Below are 24,292 nucleotides of genomic sequence, written 5' to 3' on the forward strand. Positions count from 1 at the left end.
GGGGGGGGGGTGTCGATGTGCTGACAGTTATCATCAGTAGCTTTGACGGGGCTACTGAATAAGCAACGTTAGGTGTCCCCATCTCCAGCATCACCACTTCGTGAAAGAAAACAAATACAAGGGAGCTGAGTACTGAAATACAAGATCGTGGACATCTGGCATCTTTCAGGCTTGGGAAATCACTGACGTGCCCTGTACTTCAGTCTCACTGTTTAAGATGGAGGGATTGTCTTGCATGTCACATTCGTTTGATAACCTGAACATCACTCCAGTTCTTGCCCATTTCCTTCTCTATTGCTGACGTCCCTGTTAAAGCTGAAGAAGCTAAAGAAAGGTCAGATTATAACAAGGCATTTAATTTGTATCTTAGTCATGAGTAAAGTTAACCCTGCTAAATTTCCTTCCTTTTTCTCTTTGAATTTCTCAATCTATCTCTTCAGCAATACCCTGAATCTTCTTTACACTGTGTGGGCAGCTGAAAGGAAGGGTGGCAAATGTGGAAGGGGGTTTTAGTGGAGGAACCGGAGGATGCTTGGGTCAGGAAATCCTACAGTCTGTGCAGAGAGCTGGGAGGCACTTGGGTCATGTGAAAGGACGAGAAAATAGGACTGTAGGCTCAGCCAAGATCCCAGCAGGGACCATCATTCCACCAGATCCCACCTCTTAGCCAGGTTTCTGTGGATGTGCAGGTCTTTTGTGTATGGCCCCAAGATGGATGCTAGGGTGCATCCCAGAGTAAATAAACCATTATTTCACCTCCTTTCTTTCAAACCTGAGAGCTCCACTGATGGTCCCTAAGCAGAGGTAAAGATCCTCCTGGCTTCCCTGTCACTGTGGCATCAAGCACCAGGCCTGAGATAAATCATTTGGTCTGAACTCAGTTCTCTTTCCTGACCCCTGCTATGTGATACCATGTACGAAGCATCTCAGTCCCACTGTGGCTCTGTTAGTTGAGGGGTCCTTGGAATCAGACTCAGAAATCTGATGACCCCTCTCTAGACAGCCAAATACACGTTTCTGCTTCTTGAAAGGTGCTGTTGAGCACTGCAGGTGCTCCTACTGTAAGGCATTGGGAGACTTTTGGTATTAAAATGTGATACAACTTTTTATATCATATTCTTATTTTGACCCAAAGAAAACACTCCAACCAAGCATGTCTGTCTGTCCTGTGAAATACATAACCTTGATTCCTGATTTGCACTTTCTTTAGGCCAAATTATAGGGTTACTTATACAGAAGAGTTCTGGCTGTAGGTGACAACTTCCTCGTTTGAAGTTTCATGTATAGCTTATAAGATTTGCACTGAAAAATCCTGAATTCCTCATTTAAATATACATTGAAAAGAGAAGCCATGGGAATGCATGGCTTAGTGTTAAACTTTATATGAACTTCATACTAAGTTTGCATGACAATGTTAAAATTGATTATGCAGTTACCTACCAGCCTTAGGAGTAATAGGTAAGTCGTAACTTTCTAGTCCTTGACTTTCCCAACTTCAAAACAAAATACACTTAGGGAGAATTTTTCAATTTGCAAAGTGTTTTTCCTTATGTTCTTTCTTTAGTGCTCTAGAAGTTTAGGCTAGATGGTTTATAAGTTCCCCCCAGCTTTAAACTTCTATTAGTCTGTGGTGATACTTCTCTTATAGGTTACAGACTAGAAGGTGATTTCTAACAGCAGAAAGAGTAGAATGAACCGACCCCATGCAGTGGAGTGACGTCCAAACGCGCTTCATAAAGTCCTTGTATCTTTAGATAGCACTTTTAAAAATCACCATATGGTGCTCAGGCTTTTTGTTTAAAGGGTCAGAGATTCATCATCTGAGGGTTCCAAAGTGGAGGAGACAGTCTGTCAGTGCCCTGGGAGCCAGAGCAGCTGAGCATTTGAAGTCACCCAGCCACCCACATAGTGCCAAATTTGCCACCATGGAATCGCCTGTGCAAGCTCTGAGCACACAAAGAATATGACACCTGTCCTCTCGCTTGTTCCCTTTCTTTCAGCATCTTTTTCACTAATCACCTCTGAACTGCATCAGTACAAGAAATAAACAGTGGCAGAGATCAGCCTCCGGCAGAACACTCAAAGACTCTCTCCAAAATGTGTCTTGAAAATAATACCCAGATTGAGCCTAAGACCAGGCTGTTCTCTTTGTTGTTGCAAGCTTTTTGAAAATGTTCATTTCCTTAATGTGATAAGAAGCTGAAACATTTTCAAAGAAATCAGAATTTGGTCAGGATCAATAGAGTCTTGACCAGCACTTTAAGAAATTCACTCAAGCCTCTCGTTCTGACTCGATAAATCATTAATCAGTATTGTGGAATGTCCCCATTTTTGAGGTAGTATACGGAATGCATTCATATGGGATTTTTCTCACTAAGGAAAGACTTTTGGAACCTAAAAACATTGACTGTAATTTTAGTAGTGTGAACATAGAACTTAAAAACAATTTTTTTCTTGAAAATTCATAGAGGAAGATTGAGGTCTTTTAAAGCTCAGGGTTATTCCCTAACTATTGCGTGTGTTACTAATTCTTTATTCTGTCCAACTGTGTGAGGAGTTCTCCTAAGAACCAGAGCAAAGGCTCAATGACTGACTCATCTTCGGGTTTAGATTACATGTGTGGGGTTGTGTTTTGGATGGGGCTTTCTGGAATAGCAACACTCCATCAAAAACACAGTGGCACACCTGTACTCCAAATGGTTGAATAAGAAAAAACATATGACATCAAAACGCTGGGAATCATATTAAAAAGAAAAAGAAGGATGCAGGCTGTAGTGAAGATAAAGACAGCACCAAAGCACTAATAGATATGAAGAGTCAAGAGTTTTATGTATGTTACTCATGAGATGATTTATCTATCATTTAACCTCTGTTCGTAAGCCATGTTTGCTCCACCTGGTGTTGACTTGAACATTGTATACATAGGGTATGAAAAGTTGCTCATTTGAATGTTCCATCAATTATTATCACAAGTCACAGGATGAGAAATGACTGCTGCTTATCTTTCCAGGGATTCTAAAATACCACAAAGAAGGTAACAATGGCTTCTTCTGGAATTTTCAATGGTAACTGATGGTGTAGAATAGATGCTGTTATTGGCAGAGAGGATGTTATAAATTCATGTTGAATATTAAAAGAAGGAATTTATGTCATTGTTTTTCACATAAAACTTTCACAAATTACCTGTCCAATCTAATGAATTCTTACTTAGACCTCTTATATGAAAGGGGTCATAGTGTCACTCTTGTTGAACTTTCAATTTTACAGTTTGTTTTGTGTGAATATAATGTAAAACAAATGTAACAGTAATTCTGTTTGTATACTCATCTCTACTTAATTGACTGCAAGAAATTGTTCTTGCATGTAAAGAAGGACAAATGTAAAAATAGAGCTTAGATTAGGTAAAAGCTTATTTCTCTCAAAAATTAATTTTTGATAAATGAGTTTGAACTTCTGATCATTGAAACTTATTATATTATAGACGTTTTGTGGTTACCTACACAGATTTATATTGCTTTTTCTTCTTAGATAGACAATAAGAGCACATTGCCTATTGGATAATATGCCTATATTGCCATTTTTTTTCAAAGAAAGCCTCTATTTTGAGTTTACAATGGATTTCTATTCTAATTAGCTATTTCTCCTCATGCATCACACTCATGAGATAGCTGCTTATCAATTCTAGGGCTGCTCCCTCCTGCGGTCTAAAACATGGGGACTGAAATTCACGTCAGAGCTTGAAATTCCAGCTTCTAGTAAATGACATAAAAACCGACCAGTTCCAGGCAGAAGACTAAGGTTTGGCATGACACACAGACTTTTGCAGAAAATACTGCAAGAGAGATGATCATTAAGAACACTATTTTTTATATTGGGCACTCAGGAAACACAATCATAGCATCTAACTTGGAAGTTTGGTGCCACCATGGTCTTTATTGAGAAACATGTGGCTGACAATTGAGAAGCTGGGAAATATTGTGTGGATTAAAGGAAATAAATTAAGAGCTGAGTTATATAAATCTTGAGGGCTCGTTGCACCTGGAATCATTTTCATGGCAGTACATACAATTGGTCGTTTTCCTCTTTAAAGTATCCTGGCTGCAGAATGAAAATTGCTCTTCTGAGTAAGTACTATACAAATCTTTCGTTTGGCCACTTGAAAAAGAATTTTTTTTGGAAAACATTTTTTTCCGAGATTTACAAGAAGTACCAGAGTATTTTTGGTAGAGATTACCAAATTCTTCTGTCACACATGTTTAATCCTGGACCAACTTTCCTTGTGACTTTTTCTTTAGCTTTCACTAATACGTTTAACTCAGCTTATGCTTAATGTTCTCAGAAAATTTGGGGAGTGACACAGACTGAGTTAGGTAGAGACAATCTGGATATGGTACACAGTTTTAGGGCAATTTAAAAGATGACTTTGAGGACACTTAACTTACTGAATTTGTCTGTAGGACAAGAGAAATAAACATTAGTTTCCCTTCATACTATGTTAAGGGAGAAAAATAAAAGGATAATAATATTGCCATTTTTGAGCTCCTACCTAACCATAGCATGCTTCTAAGTATTATATGTACATTATCCAATAGTGTGAGCGCTTATTGGGCATTTAGTATGTGTCAGACTCTAGCTAAAGCCCTTTAAGTATATTAACTCCCTGAATCCTTACCAGGAATCTGATCAGGTAAGTATTTAGTTATTCCATTTTGCCGAGGAGGAAATGGAAGCTGACAGAATTTAGAGCTCTGAAGCAGTTGCTAGCTTGCTTCCCTACACTACTCTATTCTCTTACTCAATCCCGGTACTATCCCACAAGATGGGCATAATTATTCTTTATGCACACACGAGGACACAGGAAGCTCAGCAATTCAGGTGCTTCCCCCAGATCATAGCACTCTGCAGCTGGTAGAGCCAGAACTCAACCAGGACTGAGTGATGCCAAACCTGTGCTTCTCCGTCACAAGAGATAATGCTTTTTCTGGAAGTCAAAGTCAGCGCCTTTAGAGAGCCTGCCTGCAAGTGTGTAACTGGGAAGGCTCTGAGGCCACAATCAGAAGGCAGGGTGGCAAGGGCACTACAGTCTGCCCAGAGCGGTAGCCCACACACATGGTTCCAATTGGCCTCCGTACCCATGCTGCAGGGTCAGTGCTCAGGATGAATTGGGAATTTCAGAGTGGTTTGCTTCCCAGAGTGGACATGCGCCTTCAGACAGGCTCTTTGTAGAAATCCCGCTGGGATTTCCACATAACACACATATTTGTAATGCCTTCCCCTGCCTCAGGCTACAAGGGTGCTTTGTAGTCAGAACCCAGTTCATTTTAGTATCCCATCTGGTCTTTGGTGGAGCACATTGGAGAAACTGAACTATAGATTAACCTCCAAGCCAGAAAATATTTTTATGGTTCCCATTTCCATAGGGTCACAAGGGTGTATGAGAATAGAATGCTTGGCAGGAAGTAAAAATCCATACTCTCAGAAATATTCTTCTTTTTAGTTCTATCTCTTTAGACTTAGCTACTAGTAAGATAAGAGACTGCAAGTAGGGACCAAGCATAGAAAGCATCACACTGTTTCCATGGCAATGGGTTGAAGAGAAAAAGCTGCATATTCCAGGCTCTTCATGGGCAAGTCATATACATGTACAATTTCAATAATTGCCCATGTAGGGCATTTTTACATTATGGGACTTTCCATCAATTTGGGGGATTAAAATGACCAAATATAAGAAAACATTCATTAGAGCTATTCTTCACATTCTTTCGTGAATACAGATGTGCACACTGTAGATATGGCCCTTGCTAGTTTACATAATTTTCCAAATATGTGGACCCCATAAGGTTTGTGCTCTCGACTGTCTTCCTTAGGAGGAATCAGCTCCCTGATTGAGTGCCTAGCCTTCCCTCTTTTACAGGGTGGAGATGAATGTAATGATCTACAAATTAAATCCGGCAAACGCAAATAAGCTAAGTCATGTCACTCTAGTTCCATTGCAACTGAGATCATGAGCCCACCGTGGCCAGAAATCTTATAGAGAAGTTCTTGACCCTGGATGGATAGGACATACATAAACTTCAGTAGGTCGATAAGCTGATGAAACTAAAAGCAAAGTTTTGGGTCCATTAATTGTGGGAGAAAGGGCCATAGCATTCACCAGAGTCTGCAAAGGGCCTATGGCCCACAAAGAGGATGACAGATACTTGAAAATCCCGCAAGCATTACTTCCTTTCTGTCAATCAGAACCCAAGGTGACAAGAGCAACAATATAACAGTAAGAAACACATATACACAATTTCCTTTTAAAAAATGTTTCCTCTGGGCCGCACAGCTTGTGCAGTCAGCTGAGCATCTGACTCTTGATTTCATCTCAGGTCATGAACCCAGGGTTGTGGGATCGAGCCCTCCATCGGGCGCCACGCTGAGTGTGAAGCTTGCTTGGGATTCTCCCTCTCTCTCTGTGTGTGTGTGTGTGTCTGTCTACCTCTCTTCCCTGTTCTCTTTCTAATATAAATAAATAAATAAAAATGTTTCCTCACAAATAATGTTGTTATTCTTTTTGTATGCAGAAGGTTTTGTGTGTCTATATGGGGATGTCTACCTCTTTTCCATGTGCAAAGTTTAACATAAAGTTCTGCAAATAATACAGAAAGTAAGTCTATCACATACGCTGTACACAGCCCTTCAGCCATTTCTTAGCTGGAAATGTAACATATACACGGATATTTCTCTAAGGCATATTTTGAATGACTCATATATCAATTATAAACAGCTATAGAAAGGCACCTGCGTGACTCAGTCTACTGAATGTCCAACTCTTGATTTTGGCTCAGGTCACGATCTCACAGTTTCATAAGTTTGAGCCCCATGTGGGGCTCTGCACTGACAGTAAGGAGACTCTGTGGTATTTTCTCTCTCTCCCTTTCTTTCTGCCCCTCCCCTTCTCCTAACTCTGTTTCTCTATAAATAAATAAATAAATAAATAGCTACTGATGGTCACAAAATGAAATCTAATTCTGTGAGTGATTTGCCATATTGGAATAAGAACATTTTGTTTGTACTGTTCTGGATGGATAGAGTTAAAAAATACACCAACACAGAAATAAAGATTGATTTGTAAAAAATTCCCCTTTCCTCAAAAAAAAAAAAAAAAAAAACTACACAGGGGAAAAAAAACCCCAAAATTATAATTTGGGCAGACTTCAACTTGTGCGCATTAAAGATGAACGTCCAGTCCACTCAGCAGCAACTACCCTGCAGCTCATTAGCCAAAATTGCTCTTTTCTCTCCATGACAATGAGTTGGCATTTCCTTTTTCTGGTGCTCTTTTCCCCTCCTTCTCTGCTACATGAGACCACTTGCAACACTGCTGACATTTCAATATTTTCCTCCCTGAGGCCAGAGTCCAGTGGTCTCTGGGGCAGGTCTCTGATGTAAGGAAAGGGAAAGAGAGATTAAAGTAAAATCTTTTGCCCCATGGGTATCTTTTCTCTACCTGTGGCTGCTTCCCCAGATTCAGTGCAGGGTACCACTGATCATATCCCCAGTCCCTGCGTCCTTTTCCTACCATCTCAATCCTTTTTCTGCTCCCTTCTAGAGGACTCTACTGCCATAAAATGCTCAGGATGATATAGTTTTCCTCTTGAATACTTGAGTAGCTGAATCCTGCTTCAGTCTTATCCTAGAAAGACCCAGGAGCCTGCTTCAGATTCTGTGTCTGCCTTTCTCTCTGACCTTCCCCTGCGCACTGTCTCTGTCTCTCAAAAATAAATAAAAAGCATTAAAAAATTTACAAAAAAAGACCCTTAGTAAGCATGCTTCCCCACCTCTAGCCTCCACCTGCCCCAGGGCCTTTGCTTGTTGTTCTCTCTGCCCCTTTATCTATCTCCTTTACCTGCTTGTCCTCCTCTCTCACTCCTTCTAGGTCTCTGATCAAATGATCTCATTAATCAAGCTTCCTACTCCCTCATGCTGTTTCTCTTGCTTCACTTTTCTTCACAGGACTTTCCTCATCACACTACAATGATTTATTTATTTGTTTATTGTTTGCCTTTTCCCATCAGAGTGAGGGCAAAGGCTCTGTTCAAGTTACCACCCTATGCCTAGAATGGTTCCTGGCATGTAGGAGGTACTCAATAAATATTTTAAACACATTTAATAAATAAACAACACTTACCACTGCTTTGCAATTTGCAAAGCATTCTCATACTCTCATTGTCTTATCTAATCCACCCCAAACTTTTGTTTGTTATTCTCATTTTATTAGTGAGACACATTAGGATCTCACTGAAAACAAAACAAATAATAAAAAACTAATTTTTTTTCTTTAAGTCCCTGTGTTACAGTTCAGAGAAGTAATCAATGAAAAAGAGAAGGGTCATTACCTGGAACAGACCAAATGGTATTGTAGGAGATCCCTGGTAGGGTTTCTGCATTCCAGGGATTCGTTCTTAGTATTAGTCTGTAATACCCAAGATTTCTTTATCGTCCCCAAAGACCAGAAACCTCCAGGGAGACGAGTCATGAATGCAAAAGCAAAGGGCTTTATTGAGGGCTTAGGCTGGCCGGGGCCTAAACTCGGGCTCACTGACTTTACCTGCGTGGTGGATCCATGCTGAGAGCCCCGAACAAAGGTGGGGCAGGGCTTTTAGGAGTTTGGGAAGGGGGAGTTACAGGAAATGGTGACATAGGTACAGTGACCCAATTATTATTACACAATATTATTGACAGCAGGTTTATCCAATTACAACATTTAGAGTGTTAACCAATTACAGAGTAGACCCAGGACCCAGGACCCTCACGTAAGGTGTAACTAGCCCTAAGCAATAAGTGATTACCTATAGCTCCTATTTCTAGGCCTGCCCTTAGGAATGTTAAGGATTTTACAAGGGTGGTCCCTCTTGCCTTGGGCAATGGGTGCCCTTCTATTGTCTCATGGAGTCAGTTTCAGACCTGCGTCCTTACAAGTCGAAAGCTAAAACACGTGATGTTACAATAAGTATAGGTAATTTTACTATCGAGAATTCAGCAATCACATTCCAAAAAATAATCATTCCAATTTATGAATTTATGACAAAAAGTAGTATACTAGCCATTTCTGTTCACTAACCAACTCACTTTTTCCTATTAGATGAATCTTTTGGAGAAATAAAATTATAATGAGAAGTTTGTGTGGTAAGCATGAAAACAAAGGAAGGAGCTTAACTGAATGATCTCAGTAACTGTCATCAACCTGTGGTAGCTAATGGAGACTGTCTCAGTCTTACACTGGTTCCACGTACAATTTTCTGACTTTATCATGGTGTTAAAATGATACATATACAGTAGAAAACGTACTTAGAATTTTGAATTTGGATCTTTTTCTGAGCTGGCGATATGTGGTATGATCCTCTCATGAGTTTGAGCAAGGGCAGTGGGGTGCATTTCCCATCAAGAGCAATCAACCAACACACTTATGAACACTGTGTACCCATATAAACACTCTGTTTTTCACTTTGGGTACAGTATTCAGTAAATTACCAGAGATATTCATTACGAAATAGGCTTTGTGTTATACGGTTTTGCCCAAGAGTAAACTGCTCTAGGGTTCTGCACACATTTAAGGGAGGCAAGGCTAAGATAAGATATTCAGTAGATTAGGTGTAGTAAATGCATTTTCAGATATTTTCAATTACAATTGAAATTGTAATTGAGTTAAATTGGTTTATTGGGATGTAATTAAGTCAAGGAAGATCGGTAACAATAATAGCAATAATAATAATAGCCACTAGTATAGAGCTCTTACTATGGGCCAGGCGTTGTGTAATTTTACATAGATCTACATTTGTATATGATAAAACATTTTACATATGAAAATACAAAGATCAGAGCAGTTAAGTGATTTACAGAAGATCCTCGAACAGCAGGTTGTTGTTGATGAAGGGGAGTCCCAGGCCAGGCTGAGTCCCTGACTGAGGTCAAAGCATTCCCCAGGACAAAACTCGGTGAGGAGCCCCTGTCCCCAGGTATCTTGGCTCCTGCTTCCCCTAAGACCTTCTGGGGAAGGCAAGCTGTGGACCACAGAAAGACAGAGCACTTCGCCTGCAGTGTGATTTTCATCATGGCCATTTCCAAAGCATCTGAACTTGAATTAGTTGCTGTTTGGGCCACCGTGAACTTGTAAGTCCCTCTCAGGGAGACCCGACCTTAAGAGATGATCACAATTGGTCCCAGGAGGAGCCTGCAATTCATCATTCGTCTTTCCAATTTGTGCTGTCCTTAGGAATCCAGGACTGTAAGGAGCTAAATAAAACCTGCTGTCTGAATGGGGGAACCTACATGCTGGGGTCTTTGTGTGCCTGTCCCCCCTTCTTCTATGGCTGGAACTGGGAGCATGATTTGCACAAAGACAACTGTCATTCTGTGCCCCATGGCAATTGGCTGCCCAAGAGGTGTTCCATGTGTAAATGCTGGTGTGACCAACTTCACTGCTCTCCTCAGACATTTCTACCGGAGTGTGAAGCCCATGTGATGGGTGAGCACTTCCTGTTTCCAGGACTCCAGAATTAATAACCATCTTCGGGCACCACTTTTTTGCTAGCTGGCATCTGCCTCACTGTACAAAGTTACTGTTGGGGCACCTGGGTGGCTCAGTCAGTTAAGCATCCGACTTTGGCTCAGTTCATAATCTTGCATTTTTTAAGTTGGAACCCCGTTTCAGGCTCTGTGCTGACAGCTCAGAGCCTGGAGCCTGCTTCAGATTCTGTGTCTCCCTCTCTCTCCACCCCACCCCTGCTCATGCTCTCTCTCTCTCTCTCAAAAATAAATAAATATTAATTTTTTTTAAATTCTAAGCTACTGTTAATGGACACTTCCATATGCAGTATTGGTCACGCAAATTTCATAACCTGTAAAGGCTGTCACTCCAATGTCCTAACTGGGAGATAATCATTTGTAAGTTGCCTTGAAATAGTGGACAAATCTTCATCATGGTCCCTAACATTTCCTTAAAGTACCAACTACTTTCCTCTGCCCTGTCCTCTCAAAAAACCTTAAAAAAAAAAAAAGTCAGCCATATCTACATTGTGACCAAGTTCTATGTTTCTTAATACATATATCTCTGCCAAGGGTTTTTTCTTATTTTTCTTTAAACAATGGAACTCTATCTTCAGATTATTAAAGGCTACTCCAAATGTGGAGTTGAGGCTAAAGCTTTGGGTAGAGAGTTGATCAAAATCAATCAAGACCTCATCTTGAAAAGGAAAGGAAGGGAAACCTCTGTAAAGTGAGCAGAAGAGAGGGCAGGGGGCAGAGATTGGAGGAGAAGAATAGGATCCTGAACTATTGGAAGTATGTGTGTGTACGAGGGATACTAAAAAAGAGGAAGCAAACGGGAGAGAAACTGGGAAAACCAAAGTGGATTACCTGGTTCATGATTAGATAGGCCCAAGAAGCAAATTAAAAAGCTAAGCTGAAAGGCAAGTTTCTATCATCTATAGAAAGCTACAGAAGACAAGGACACCCCATTCTTCTCAATGCATGGCAAAGAGACTGAAGTGTCTTTGGGAAAAAAGTCTATCGAAATTTCCCCAACAAGCTTAAAATATTATGTTTTCTCCATGCCTTGCAAGTATTTTAACTGTTGTAAAAGAGAAAATATTCACAGTACGTTTGGTTGTAAACCAGGTGATATAACTCTGTATTGTAAAACCCATTGTTTAAATACATTGTGCATGTAAATATGCCAAGTAAAGCTGGGAAATATTTTGAAAAAAAAAAAAAAGATCATACAGCTGGTAAATGATAGAGTTGGGATTCAGCCTGAGATGATTTCGGATCTCAGACTCCTGTGCTTCTCACTGACTCGCCTGAGGGTGATGCGGCCCCCTCCACTGGAGGGTATCTTTCCTCTCCCTCCAATAATGCTACCGTCATTCTGTTAATATCCATCTTTCTGGTTCTCTTTTCCATGTATCCACTGGTGATAACCATTTTCTTCTGACTGACATATTCTTTCTTTGGGCATATCAACACCCGTAATGAGCTACAGTGAAGTCTGCACCTCAGAGCCATTCCCTTCTAAGTTAGGCATCTGTACTCTGCAACTTTGGATTCCTACTTGAAGTTTCCCTCCTAGAAGATGTTAGCTCTTCATCCCAAGGTTCTTAGGTTATATTCCCACCTGTGCTTCCTCCACAGGAAATTAGCAGTAGAGGCAGTTTTGGGAGGCAGGACAAAAATGAATATTCTTTGTAGTCAGTAGAAAATGAGGCAAAGACAAAAGCTTCAGGCTTTAATGAAAAGATAGAAAATGAGAAATGAATTAATAAAAATTGGGGGCCTTATATAGGTACTCACTTAATAGGTAAATCAATCAACAGACATGGCCCAAGGTTGCCCTTGGCAGCAGAGCTATATAGAAGCACTGAAGGAGATTGTAGGCTTGTCGGAGGAACAATCATGTTAGATATGATCATACTACAGTGTGGTCAGTGCTCCGAGAGGATGTACAGAGTGCAAATGGCATGCAGGATGCCAACGCTGATAGTTTTATTTTACTTCATATTTTTTCTGATCGTTTTAAAAATTAAGAGTGGAGACTAAAAATTGACTGATGTCACCATATATTTGTATAGTACTTTATAGCTTCAAAGTGCTTTTGCATGAATTGTTTGTTTGGTCTTTCTCACGCACTTAGAGAGAGAACAGATCACCTCTAATAACTGAGGAGACATAGAGACTTGTCCCATCTCACATTCCCAGGTCCGTGCCTTCCGTTTCCCATGACACCGTCTTCCCTTTATGCCATTTAAATACGGCACCACTGGTGCTAACTAGAAAATGGGAGAGTCTTGGTTGTTGTTTTATTTTCCTTTTTAAAAACGATTAAATATTAAATCGCTTTAGACATGAGCACCATCTCTCTCTTCTTAACATTTCCCGTAATACCTGCGCAGTGCTTATGATAAAATTGCAGCTTGACTAGTGGAGAGATCTTGCTAATATTGAATGCTGATGAAAACCCCTCTGCCAGTCAAAGCCTAATGTGTCCGAGGGATAGAATTTGTCTTTCCTTTGAAATTTTAAAGAATCTTTTTCATGGTTAAAGGTTAAAGCTTGTCTCATTGGTTTCCTTTAAAAATATGTTTTCTAACTTGGGCTATGCATGTTATTATAACAAATAAAAACATTGGGAAAAGCTCTGGATGTGCTTTTTCCTCTAGATAAGTGTTATGCTACTAGACCATATGACATCATACTTGGCTCTAATGTTTGGAAATGAGACAATATAAAAGATGGCAAGTTCTAGTAGCCATGTCACAACAGGGGATGAAATTTAAAACAAGACTGACAAGAAGTTTGAGGAAACTGACTATTTTTTAAATTGTGCATTTATCATGACAGTTTCGGGGTTAATCTCTGGAACCAACACAAGGATGAATGAGGTAATAGTTGCACATGTTATGGATAAGATAACCAAAGGGGGGGGGAAGCCCATTTCCAGGCTAATGTGCAGCTAAGATTATATGCCTGATGGCTGGAAACTGTTGTGTGGTTAGGATAATATAGTGTTCAAAAAAAATGATGATGATGGAATGGTGAGCGACCACATTGGATCTGAAGCTTTCTGAATGGGGGCCGGAAACAGAGGAGGCTGGAGCACAGCAAAAGAAAGATTTGGGAAGCAAGAAAATAGGAGGTAAACTGCAAGGCCCCCTCCCAGAAATGACATTATAAGGGTTAGTAATTAAAACTTCACTGAAAAGTGAAATCTGATGATAAAACCAGCTTAATGCTGTTCACATGTACATTAGGGTATGAGAGGAGATTGCAACATTGATTCTCATTCCTGACTACCCAGATGTTATTCCCATCACAGAAATGTTCAGAGGTCTTGTTTGGACCCACTTTGTTTTATTCTGTGGCTTTGAGGAAGGGGAAAGAAAGCACTGCGAAGGACGTGTTGACTGAAATGCACCATTAATTTCATGTCTCTTTTGTAAAAAGCACTTTTAAAGTGTGCCAAGATATTTTAAGTGTTTCAACAACATGCTTTTGTGACAATAGAGAAACGAGGGTACACTTTCATGGTATCAATAAAAATATCGTAGTAATTTACAGCGTTAGACTGAACTCTAAATTGGGTCACAGGGAAGCTCTTGCAGTGTGAACAGAGATAGCAGCAACCTCTATTTTGTTCCTGAGCCACTGAGATCAGCATAAACACACTCTCTGATCACCTCCACAATCCGAGGTCTTGGCTTCCAGGGGGCTTGAGTTTTCTGGAGGGCATCCATTTTTGGAACTCTCTTCTTTTCCATCCCCAAGAGATCCCAGATTTACCAGCTTTGAGGTCTTAGAAGGAAAGCAAAAAAAAGGCATATTTGCTTCTTTCTTCACTGGTGTAGGTTTCCAGATGGTATTAGAAGCTATTGCTGGCTGAGAAGAAACATTTGTTTGTGTCTCAGTCTTGTCCTTGGGTCCACAAATTTGGCAAATGGCTCACTTTGAATATCTAAGCAAATAAACAAAGCATTTTCAGTATTTGCTGACACTCATTATCCTATCCTCTAACTTTGCCAGATGCGAACACCAACGGCCAGTATCTCTGGTTTTTGTTCTATTCAGAGTCTCTTTAGAGAATTGCACCAGTGAGAACTCCATATCTGATTCTTTGTATTACTGTATCTGTGGACATGATTCTTCTGGTTGCTTACCGGTGAGTTAAGTTGCATATGGCCTGTTGACTAAATTCCCCAAAGTCATGCCAGTGTGGCACTTTCACATCAATGTTGCATTATTTAAAAGTTTCTACTATTCCAATCATGGTGGTAGACAGTCTGGTAGGCAAAATGTTTAAGACGAAGTTTCTGAACTAAAAGTATCCACAATATTAGAGAGATATTGAGGAATACACATCCCACTTTTCAAGTCTGTTGATGCAAGAGAAATGGTGAAGGAAGCAATGAGGCTTGATGGAAAGAAATAAACATGGCCTTCAAAGTCCACATGTATACAGCTTCAGAGTCTGGCCCTGCCATTCCCTTACTTAGAATACACTTTACGTCTCAGAGCCTTGGTTTCCTTATTTGAAATTGAGGAAAGTGACAGGCTTCACAGAGATGTTTTGAACACTAAGTAGGAAAATACATGAAAAGTGCCCAACACTGGGCCTGATACATGAAAGATGCTCAGCAAACACTGGTTCCTTCCTCCAACAAAGCAATAAAAGATCCACCGTTGGGGGTATAAGGAAAGCTCTGCCAATGGCCTTTGAGTGGAGTATTATAGGATGCATAAAATTTCAGCCTCCGCGGTATGAAAAGCACTGTAGAGGAAGGGAGATGGAATAGCGTAAGGAAGGAAATGATTTGGGGAATCACATGCAGTTCCACTTGACTAATAAGGGAGCTCTGTGTAGGGATGAGGCCATGGAAGGCCTCCAAATGAGTACTGAGAATTACAAAATTCTGAGAGCAAGAAGTATCAATGAGCTAATTAGGGGGCACTATATAATTGGAACTGTTCCAAGGGAACATTCATCTGGCAGCAATATACTCATTGGGTTACAGTGGGGAGGGACAGAGGCCAGGAGATTGGTAAGCACAATTGTAGAGTAGTAATGAAAAGAAGTAATGAAGAGAAGTGATGAAGGTTTACTCTGATGTGGACCAAGAAAGGGAGGAAGAGGGCATGCAGGTATGAGGTGAGCAAAAAAGGAACCGACATTGCTCCTTTAAGTTCTGCCTAGATAACACCCTCTCTACTCCCTCTGTGTCTCTTTGTGTTTCTCAGGACAGAATTTGATTTGCTTACAGGTTTCCCTCTCTGACTGTCAGGTTGGGAGTGTGCTGAGAACTGCATTTTGCTCATCTTGGTATTTCTAGACTCTATCACTGAGTCTGAAAATATAGTTAGCCCTTGTAAAGAGTTTGCTTAGTGCAAGAATAAATGTTGAGTAGATGTGGAAGAGAGACCAAAAAAATGGAATGGCAAGAGAAAAATAAAAAGAAAGAAGAGTAAAAGATAAGTGCTAAATTGAGGGGAAGGAAGTAAAAAGAAAGATGAGCGGGATGTTTTGGAACAGCTTGAGTTCGTTCACCACCAGGACGTGGAATTGCAGCCATTAAAAATTAGATTAACACTTCCCTTCTTTTTTTCCTTGACGCTGAAGCCTTCACCGCATGCACTGCCCTTAATAAATAATACGTGATGAAGATGGTGATGATGTGTCCTCTTCATGTTAATCCAGGCAGTTCTCAGTTTATGAATGGTTTGGGTTCCAAATGTCTGTTGTAAGTCAGTTGTTTGGCCATTGGAATGTATTTTTCCTCTGAGACAATCAGCCTAACAGCACTTAAATTCTGCTTCACAACAGGCTATTTAATCCACAAAGTGTCGGAATTATAGTGCAAATGTACTGCAGAGTAATAACTCCTTTTAGGCATATTACATACTCTTTGATAGTTTGCAAAGTGCTTTTGCATACATTACAAAAATGGATTCTCTCTGCCTAATATTTTTTCCATGGAAAAATGTGTTCCAAGTTTTAAATGAGGAGGCCAGGAACACATCCTCCACCCACTCCGGTCTCCATGAAACAACTTGGCTTCCGCAGACAGGCTCCCACACTGTCCTTCCCAGAGGCGCCCGCTCCAAGGCAGACCGTGAGACAGGGAGGCAGGGTTAGTGTATGTCAGCACAAGAGGGCCCATCCTGATTCCTGGCTTTCTAGTCAGAAGAGCCAGTCTGTAGCTGGAGGCTGCCACCTACCAGCTGGTAACCTTGTGTGAGTGTTTAGTTTCTCCTTATGTAGAGTGGGGATAGTGATGCCGACCTCATGGGGCTTTGTGATGACTAAAAATGTAATAATGCATGAAGGAGCACATAGCAGGTGCTCAAAAATGTTCTCTTGATCCCCCTCCCCACATGCCTACCACCACCAAACTCTGAAGCAAAATGGGTAAGAGGGGGGCTTCTGCAGGTTCCGCAGGGCAAGGGTTAGGAGCTAAGAGGCTCTCCTGGGGGTGTTGCCCTGGTGAGTAACCAGTTTCTGAAAGCAGAGCAGTGAGGAGGGGCACTCAAGAGTGCTAACTGTCCCAGACACTAGTGGCAGCTGGGACAGCCATTTCTGCATCAATATTACGTGGAACTCTATTAGAAGAGGCACTAGCTCAGGACACCTGGGTGGCTCAGTCAGTTAAGCATCGGACTTAGGCTCAGGTCATAATTTCATGGTTCCTGGGTTTGAGCCCTGCATAGGACTCTGTGCTGACAGTGTGGAGTTACCTTGCTGGGATTCTCACTCCCTTTCTCTCTCTGTCCCTCCCCCACTCGTACTCTCTTTTTCTCTCAAATAAATAAACTGGAAAAAGAAAAAAAAAAAAGAAGGGGAAGCATCTCTGAGCTGGGTAGCATCCCTGTCACTGATATACCCCCAAATCTTCAGTCGCTTGATACTGTATAAGTTTAGCACTGGTGGAAGAGGGAAACAAAAGTGCCACCGGGAGATGTGCACTGGAGATTGGGTCAGGCCTGGAAGGGGCTCCCATCACTTCTGCTCATAGAGCCTTGGCTTTCATCATGTGACCATATCAAACTGCAAAGGATTGGAAAGTGTGGCTTGTTGTTTGCCATCAGGGAAGAAAAGGAAATAGCTTTAGTGGTCAGTTAGCAGTCTCTGCCGCAGATGGGGGTAATGGGGCTAAGTAGCTACTTGTTGGTACAAATTGTTTGCAAGTGACTAATTATAAGTAAACAAACAAAACCCACAGGACTGCAATTCAAGATAAACAAATGAGTCAAGCTGAATGAGCACTAGAGGATTCACAGTAAGACAAGGGCCTGAGCACTTTGGGGTAAACCTTGACATGTGTGCTAGTTTTCCTTCTTTGGAGAAATAAAAGAGATGAAATAGATCAATATTAAAACAGTTTTTCAAAGTAAATTAAAACATAAAGATAATGATTGTTTAAAATTCCTCTACCAAGAAACTATTTTAAATAATGCCACAGCTAGGAATATAATTTAAGTTCAGTTATTTTAATATATTGGCTTTGTGTGAAGACACAGTCACTTTTCTTGGCATGGAAGCCAAGGTATTAGAGGCAGTGACAGTTGTAAATTATGTCCCTTCGTCCCTTTTGCCTGGGTTTGTAAAACGATATTCTTTTCTAGAAGAAAAGTTACTCAAAAATCAACTTAAAATTCCATCTAAATGCATCTCATAGAAAGTTTGGGAGCATTCCTATTGTTGAACTGATTTAAATACTGGATTAAGAAGCCAAGAGCAGTCACTTTGCTCATTCCAAAGAGCAGGGAATGGGGCCATTGAGGGTGAGGGGAGAAAAGCTATCTTTTTGGTATGACCTAAGACATTGCCATTATCCTGCAAACATGGGATCACTTGGGGCATTTCTCAATTTGTGAAGCGTTTGCTATGGAGTGACTCTCACTCTTGTTAGACTCACCCAGGGATTCCAATTCCCAGTTTGGGAAGCACTGGTCTATGAGATGGGACTACCTGTTCTATGAAAACAGCAAGTTCCAGTTAAGCAGCTCAATTCATTTAAATCACATGCTAGACACGGTGCTTGGTCTTGGGGGCTAAGACATGGGGCCTGGCCCCATTGCTCTGGGAGAGAGGCTAAGCCTGGCTGGGCTGGAGGATGCGGGTGGTGAAGGACTGGGAGTAAGTAAAACATTGGCTCAAATGTGCATCGGTGAAAGGAGAGGAGAGCATCACGGTAAATATTTGACGGTGGTCATGTTTCGTAGCTGGAGAAACTGGAACACACATTTAGAAGGATTCATGAGAGGAAAGTTTTATCTTAGAAGGGGATTAGAAGCTAGGACACCAGCTTCTATTCTTGCAGATAGCACACCGTTACTTTTGCTTATCTACTCCATCCTCTCCTGAGGATTTGAAAACAAACAAACAAACAAAGAAAAAAAAAAACCCTGAAACCAAACCCAGGAAACTTTTTTCATGAAATTGCTTAAAAAGAATAATATACTTCTAGATAAAATTTTCATAACATAATTTGTTTAAAATACACTGTAAAAAAGAACTCTAAAGGAACTCTAAAAGACATAGTTTTCTCTTAAATGTTTAGAATTGAATGGCTGTTGCCAGGCTGCAGGACAAAATTTTATTGTATAGGCCAATGGCAGCATTCTGATAGGGTTCTATTCTACAATATTCTGAAGATAGTAAGACACTCTTAATATCTGATAAATATCATATCATAAATCTTCCTTTATCCATTTTACGCTTATTTCCTGGGATGGGCTACTCTATACTTTTCCAAGGTAGGATCTGTAATTGTACTTTTTCTTGTTATTAGATGAGTAGGGGTGTGGAAATGGGTGGGTATTGAGCCCCAGCTCTGCTCAGGATCTTTAGAACCATGTTTCTTTATCTGTGAAATGGTGATAGTAAATGGTTGAAAAGCTAGAGTATTATTAACTTTAACATGTAAAAGGACCCTACACAGGTTTTTATACTCAATAAGTGAATGCTAATAAATGCATGGGTGGTGGGGACATGTTTCGTCTCTGAAGTGCATTTAGAATATCTGCTTGATATTTTGTGCTAGTTTCCCTTAATGAACTTTGCTCAGTCCTTTCTCCATGATCTGGAAGTAGTCATGGTCATGTCCAATGAAACTGAAATGACAGAGTTCTACAGAGTACCTACAGTATTGATGGGGGTAGTTTAGTGGGTATTAGTGAACAAAAGCTAAATCAGAAGAGAACAGTAATTTAGCAACAGTTTTACATATCTCACAATAATTCAAAACATAACACAATTTGTATTACAGTTCCTAGAACATAACTGGATTCTCAAGTATTGTCATGACTACCATAAAATCAAAAGTTCATTTTATAATTCAATATTTTAAAAAATTTTTATGTTTTTTATTTATTTTTGAGAGACAGAGAGACAGCACGAGCAGGGAGGGTCAGAGAGAGAGGAGACACAGAATGAAGCAGGCTCCAGGCACTGAGCTAGCTGTCAGCACAGAGCCCAAGGCGGGGCTCGAATCCACGAACCTGGAGATCATGACCTGAGCTGAAGCAGGACGCTCAACTGACTGAGCCACCCAGGCCCCCATATAATTCAGTATTTTTAACAAAATCCACTTATCTTGATGATGAACAGACTAGTTAATAATAACTTTAAAAGGCAATTATTTCTTGGTTCCAGGAATAACAGGTAAGCATAATTTGTGTATGAATTTCTGTGACTTGACTCAGAATAACAGACCTTTCAGTCTGATGCTGGTGTTTTAAATTTAAACATCAAGTCAGTTTATACATCTGGCCTTACTTGGTGGTTTTCTAACTTGCCTATGTTATATCTTAAATGTATTTATATTAATCATAGTTCAAAATAGCCACATCATTAAATAATACTTTTTTGAAAGTATATGTTCTTAGAAATGGGACATACACCCGCTTCAGTTTTTGTTGTCAAATCATAGGCTGAGAAGGGGGTGGGGAGGAAAAGAATGCCAGATCTGCATTTTGGGCCATCAGCTAACTCCCAGAGTTGTTTCATGTGAGTCTCGATTTGGTTGCCAAAGGAAAGATGGAGGCGCATGTGGCCACACTGTCATGCTCCCTGCCAGCTGCAAACCTCATCACAGTTCCTGTGAAGTACATTTCCACAGATCAGGTTTCTGCCAGGGAAGACTTTAACAATCTCCTACTCCACTTTCAACCAACAACAATTAGTATTAGCAAATGGTTCAGGCCACTGCCTGGGATTACATATGATTTCTATTCAAAACAAGACAAACTTTTACTCAAACCAGACCCACATGCTGAACACTTGAGCTCCCCTCTTAGATATAATAAAATTGAGACAGTTTCTATCTTTCATTTAAATAAAAAAATCACTCTCACATTTGAAATCAAGTTGGCTGTCTTCCCTTGCTGGGTTAGCCATCTGGTACGGGGGACTTTTGGAGGACTTATGTTCAGGCCAGGAGTTTGGGGGGAAAATCATTATCCTTTTGTCCTTTTGTGCCTTACTCTTTTAATGTGGTCAAACTTTTTTTTAAAAGGTTTTCACAGCAGGGTCCCCCCCCCCCTTCAGATAACACATATGGCAAATAAGTTAAAATCTTAATACATTTTACAGTCAAAATTTGCTTTTTCAGAGTTGTGGATCAGAAAAGCACAAGCCTGATTGAGGTCACTAGGCTCGTTGTAAAACAAGAGAGATTCAACGCATTTACTTACTACATGCCTGTGGTTTTTAACACAACTACATTATTTCTCAGGGTAAGGTATTTCTCAGGTAAGGTCAGTTTTTCCTTGCAATGTGTTTCAAAGGCTTAGGTTTGCCCCAAATAGTTGATAAGCTTAGCATGTCCAGGCATTCAGGCATTTTACTGTTCTTCTCAGTTAAGTTCTTAAAAAAAACAAAACAAAACAAAACAAACAAACAAAAAATAGTCTTGATGGCTATAATCTATCCAGTCACTCTTCTGCTATTTTCTGCCTGGGCAGAGTCTGATTATACCAAGCAGTTAGGAAATCTGTTCAGGACAGCCACCTCATAGGAACCATTGTCCCCATTACATTTCTTGAGACTTTGGAAAATCTAAGATAACTCAAAGTTACAAGTTTCCTGGAATTGAAGGTTGCTAAAGAGATCATTCCTGTTTTACAGATGAGGTAATTAAAAATCAGAGAAATAAGGTGATTTTTTATAAGCCCACCCAACCCAGAGTGGAGGGGCGTCTCAAACATAAATATACCTTCTGCCTTTTATAACTTTACTCATTTTCCCACCTCATAATACAGAGGCATTGCATCTTTGAACACATATTTTTATGATAGTGACAATTTGCATGCATTGTCATAAAACGCTCATTATGAAACTGTGTGGATCTCAACTAGGAACCTAATTTACCTTTTGGAAGCCATGAAACATAAATGTGGTTATGAAACATAATATTTATGCATGGTACCTTAGGGGCATGGGGAATATTTTAGTTTTCTCCTTTGTTATTTCTAAAGAAAATATCCTGAGTACATTTAAACATGTTCAGATTAAAATCTCAAAATCAGTCCGTTTGATAATTGTTTTCTTAAAGGGAAAGAAGGAGAAAAAAATCAGCGATGAAGTCGATGGCACGGAAAACCTATAAAACGGCCTTGAATTAAAATGTCAGTTTGGCCAAGCTGAACTAAATTTCCCGATATCTTCTTCCATGTATGACATAGCCCACAAGGGAGATGCTTGAGAGATTTGGAAGTGGAAAGGAAGCTATTTTGTAGCGCGCGTGCACGTGATTGCCGACCTGCTGACTCACCTTGACACCAAGTAGCAGCTGGTCTGTAACTGCTTTCTCTCCCGGTCTCCTTCAGCTTCTCCTGAGCCTGGCCTGTGTGTTTAGCTCTGTAGGAGCTTGGAGCCGTTTACTGTTGACTGTAACGTATTACCACAAGAGTAGTCGCTTAAAATAATTCCTTGCAGTTCTATACGTTACATGTCTGACGGTGCCTCTCACTGGAATAAAGGTGTTTTTAAAAATTCTGTGTTCATTCTGATAGGGAAAAGAACTTTGCATAAACGAATCTCATGAAAGTAATACTATTTCTGCCAAAGCTGGGAAACATAAATTGTGGGGAAATTTTTGTGTAAATCTTTTTTCTCCATTATTTTCTTCTTTAACACCCAGGATACAATAGGAGAATATTGCAATATTATGAGATTAAACACCTTGAGTATAAAAGCATTTATGTTAATCATTGGCAAATAATATTAAGTAAATAGATAATCATGGGAAATGAATTCAAACAACTTGGGGTCTGGGAGTAGTGATTCTTTTTCATTAAGCAAGAAAATTCTTCATGAAAGTGGTAGGATTTAAGATTCTTTTGTAATGAGGGGTGGCTGGGTGGCTCAGTCTGTTAAATATCCGACATCAGCTCAGGTCATGATCTCACAGTTCATGGGTTCGAATCCCACGTCTGGCTCTGTGCTGAGCATTCAGAGCCTGGAGCCTGCTTCGGATTCTGTGTCTCCCTCTCTCTCTCTGACCCTCCCCCACTCATGCTCTGTCTCTCTCTTTCAAAAATAAATAAACCTTAAAAAATTAAGATTCTTCTGTAACGAAGTAAGGCAAACAATTGTTTTTTCAGCAGTCTTTTTCTCTAATGTATTGCGAATCCACCAGAAATATCGAGACTTCTTCCTGTCCCCATTTTCTATTGGCTCATCTGAATGTAAGTGGAAAGTGAATGTAGTTTGCAAGTGCAATCGAATTATGTAGGTAGTTTCAAAAATATAGTACTGTAGGTAGAGTCACAGAACTCCCATGCATAATTGGCATAGACAAGTCTTCCACATACAAACCTTGCAGAGAAACATTGATACTTACTCAGAATTACCTGGAAATCTGACAGTCTGTAATTTTGAAACTTGGTGGATACCCACCCTTTGGACACATTGGAAAAGAACATGTCCAATTTATCTTTTTGTCTAACTTCATTCAAAACTGCTGCATTTGTTGATCAGCTGGTGTGCTGATGCAGATCCCAAAAGAACATTGCTTCCTCCAAGAACACTTATTTAACCACCCACGTCCTGGCCCAAGGCCCACTGGCACACTCGCCCCCTTTGTGAATCAGGAATAGAGTGTAAACTCAATCTGCTACACACACAATGGCACATTCCTGGTGCTGGGCTGTCTAGACCATTTCCTTCACACAGTGGCTCAAGGGTCTTTTTAGAGAGCGATTACTGGAATGTTAAATTGCGGGTAGTGGCTTCTTCAACAGATTCCTAACCTGGTTCAGACAGTGGCGTTTTAAGTGGCCTTCTTCCACAGATTAGTATGGTCATTAACGTGCCTCTTCACATTAGCTCTAAAGTGAGCTTTCTGGCAGCTGAAGTGCTTTACCTCTCACCTGTTCTTTCCCTCGAAATGAAGAGGATGTTGTCTCTGCTCCTTGCTCTTTTGGGGGTTGTTTCTCTGGACTGAGATATAAGTATTGGGAGAAAAATACAGTATTCAAAGCACATGCCAGATACCTATATATTCCAGCTAACATGTGAGCTTTGAACTAGTTTGAGGAAATCCAAGTGTTTGAAAGGATAACTTATGCCCCTGAATTCCTGATATTATGTCCATGGCTCCATACTAATTAGCCAACCCAATTCGTTTCCATTTGCCTCATTTTTCTCATCTTAAAAAAAGCTCTCAACCAATAACAACAAAATAGGTTTTAAGAGTAAGGGTAAAGAGATCAGAACTGAGCTGGAGAAACTATACTATACACATGTTAACTATGATGT

General features: G+C 40.3%; 1 long non-coding RNA gene and 1 pseudogene across 1 annotated transcript; both read left to right on the forward strand.

The window, feature by feature from the left end:
• The first annotated feature begins 10,054 nt into the window (after positions 1-10,054).
• On the forward strand, positions 10,055-14,419 carry LOC115295276 (annotated as a pseudogene).
• A 2,443-nt stretch (positions 14,420-16,862) lies between these two features.
• LOC115297150 lies at positions 16,863-22,525 on the forward strand. The gene is made up of 3 exons (XR_003911307.1): positions 16,863-16,939; positions 21,144-21,283; positions 22,086-22,525. It is a non-coding gene; the product is annotated as an uncharacterized LOC115297150 (long non-coding RNA).
• The last annotated feature ends 1,767 nt before the right edge of the window (positions 22,526-24,292 follow it).

The sequence above is a fragment of the Suricata suricatta genome, chromosome 7 (assembly GCF_006229205.1).
Source record: "Suricata suricatta isolate VVHF042 chromosome 7, meerkat_22Aug2017_6uvM2_HiC, whole genome shotgun sequence".
NCBI classification, from domain to species: Eukaryota; Metazoa; Chordata; class Mammalia; order Carnivora; family Herpestidae; genus Suricata; species Suricata suricatta.